This window comes from Triticum aestivum, chromosome 6A (assembly GCF_018294505.1).
Source record: "Triticum aestivum cultivar Chinese Spring chromosome 6A, IWGSC CS RefSeq v2.1, whole genome shotgun sequence".
NCBI lineage: Eukaryota > Viridiplantae > Streptophyta > Magnoliopsida > Poales > Poaceae > Triticum > Triticum aestivum.
The window spans coordinates 516,931,167-516,934,473 of NC_057809.1; positions in this window are offsets into that span (position 1 = coordinate 516,931,167).

Sequence of the window (3,307 nt, forward strand, 5' to 3'; positions counted from 1 at the left end):
GCAGAACAGAGAGAGATCCAATCTCGGAGGGGCTCTTATCGTGGTTCTAAGTCTGACAGTAATGTAGGGGGTAGGTATGGAGAGGCAAGATCTTAGCTATGGAGTAGTTGTAAGCACAAGAGGTTTACGAGTTCAGGCCCTTCTCGGAGGAAGTAATAGCCCTACGTCTCGGAGCCCGGAGGCGGTCGACTGGATTATGCGTGTATGAATTACAGGGGTGCGAACCTTTTACACTGAGGAGGGGGTGGCTTATATAGAGTTCGCCGGACCCCTCCAGCCCTCAGTTGTGCAGGGTTTTAAATACATTAAGGTCGGGCGTTACTGGTAACGCCCCTAATAAAGTGCTATGATGACCATAAAAGCTACTTAATGACCGACCATTAGCGTGCGGAGTGACTTTAGGTCTCCTGGCCGTCGAGTGGTTGGATATTGGTCGAGTGATTGCTTCTTGGTCGAGTGTCTTCGAGTCTGTCGAGTGGAACACCTCCAAGTCGATTGAAAGGTGATTTCTTCTAGAGATGTCCTTGGGTAGGGCAGTTGGGACAGGTCCATGACCCTACCCTAGGTACATAGCTTCATCAGCTCTCGCCCCTCCGCCGCCATGGAGGCCATGGACCAGAGGGGAAACCCTTCTCCCATCTATGGGGGAAGGTCAAGGAAGAAGAAGAAGAAGAAGAAGAAGAAGAAGAAGAAGAAGAAGAAGAAGAAGAAGAAGAAGAAGAAGAAGAAGAAGGGGGCTCTCTCTCCCCCTCTCTCCCAGTGGCATCGGAATGCCGCCGGGGCCATCATCCCGACAATGATCTACACCAACAACTTCACCGCCATCATCACCAACTCTTCCCCCCTCTATGCAGCGGTGTAACCCCTCTTTTACCCGTTGTAATCTCTATTTAAACATGGTGCTCAACGCTATATATTATTTCCCATTGATGTATGGCTATCCTATGATGTTTTAGTAGATCCGTTTTGTCCTATGGGTTAATTGATGATCGTGATTGGTTTGAGTTGCATGTTTTATTATTGGTGTTGTCCTATGGTGCTCTCCATGTCGCGCAAGCGTGAGGGATCCCCGCTGTAGGGTTTGCAATATGTTCATGATTTGCTTATGGTGAGTAGCATGAGTGACAGAAGCACAGACCCGAGTAAGTAGGTTGTTTGCATATGGGAGCAAAGAGGACTTGATGCCTTATAATGCTATGGTTGGGTTTTACCTTAATGATCTTTAGTAGTTGCGGATGCTTGCTAGAGTTCCAATCATAAGTGCATGTGATCCAAGAAGAGAAAGTATGTTATCTTATGCCTCTCCCTCAAATAAAATTGCAATAATGATTACCGGTCTAGTTATCGATTGTCTAGGGACAAATAACTTTCCCGTGACAAAAAGCTCTCTACTAAAACTAACTTAGTTGTGCCTTTATCTAAACAGCCCCTAGCTTTTATTTACATGCTCTTTATTATCTTGCCAACCTATCCTATCACACCTACAAAGTACTTCTAATTTCATACTTGTTCTAGGTAAAGTGAACGTTAAGCGTGCGTAGAGTTGTATCGGTGGTCGATAGAACTTGAGGGAATATTTGTTCTACCTTTAGCTCCTTGTTGGGTTCGACACTCTTACTTATCGAAAGAGGCTACAATTGATCACATATACTTGTGGGTTATTAGTAGGCAATGGATCAATGATGGATAATTATGTCGGATGGCATTCATCATGCAATGGTTATAACATAGGGTGACACAAAACTAGCTCCAATTCATCAATATAATGTAGGCATGTATTCCGAATATAGTCATACATGCCTATGGAAAAGAACTTGCATGCCATCTTTTGTCCTAACCTCCTATGGTAGGGGGGTCCTATTGGAAACTAAGGGATATTAAGGCCTCCTTTTAATAGAGTACTGGACCAAAGCATTAGCACTTAGTGAATACAAGAACTCCTCAAACTACGGTCATCACCGGGAGTGGTCCCGACTATTGTCACTCCGGGGTTGCCGGATAATAACACATAGTAGGTGACTATAACTTGCAATATCGGATCAAGAACACAAATATATTCATGAAAACATAATAGGTTCAGATCTGAAATCATGCACCCAGGCCCTAGTGACAAGCATTAAGCATAGCAAAGTCATAGCAACATCAATCTTAGAACATTGTGGATACTAGGGATCAAACCCTAACAAAACTAACTCGATTACACGGTAAATCTCATCCAACCCATCACGGTCCAGCAAGCCTACAATGGGATTACTCACGCACGGCAGTGAGCATCATGAAATTGGTGATGGAGGAAGGTTGATGATGACGATGGCGACGGATTCCCCTCTCCGGAGCCCAAAACGGACTCCAGATCTGCCCTCCCGAGGAAGAACAGGGCTTGCCGGTGGATCCATCTCGTAAAACGCGAGTGAGGGAGTCCTGGATTAGGGGGACTCCGGATAGCCGGACTATCTCCATTGGTCGGACTGTTAGACTATGAAGATACAAGATTGAAGACTTCGTCTCGTGTCCGGATGGGACTCTACTTGGCGTGGAAGGCAAGCTAGGCAATACGAATATGGATATCTCCTCCTTTGTAACCGACCTTGTGTAACCCTAACCCTCTTTGGTGTCTATATAAACCGAAGGGTTTTAGTCCGTAGGACAACAATCACAACATACAATCATACCATAGGCTAGCTTCTAGGGTTTAGCCTCTCTGATCTCGTGGTAGATCTACACTTGTACTACCCATATCATCAATATTAATCAAGCAGGACGTAGGGTTTTACCTCCATCAAGAGGGCCCGAACCTAGGTAAAACATCGTGTCCCCTGCCTCCTGTTACCATCCGGCCCAGACGCACAGTTCGGGACCCCCTACCCGAGATCCGCCGGTTTTGACACCGACATTGGTGCTTTCATTGAGAGTTCCTCTGTGCCGTCGCCGTTAGGCTTGATGGCTCCTACTATCATTGATAGTGATGCGGTCCAGGGTGAGACATTTCTCCCTGGACAGATCTTCGTATTCGGCGGCTTTGCACTGCGGGCTAATTCGCTTGGCCTTCTGGAGCAGATTGAAAGCTACGCCCCTGGCCGTCAGGTCAGATTTGGAAGTTTGAACTACATGGACGACATCCGCGGAGACTTGCTCTTCGACGGATTCGAGCCATAGCCGGGCGCGCCACACTGTCACGATGGGTATGACCTAGCTCTGCCGCCGAACAGTACCCCAGAGGCTGCGCCCACATCAGTTCCGACCCTTAGCTCGGAGCCAACTGCGCCAATCGAGGACGGGTGGTTAGACACCGCCTCAGGGGCTGCAA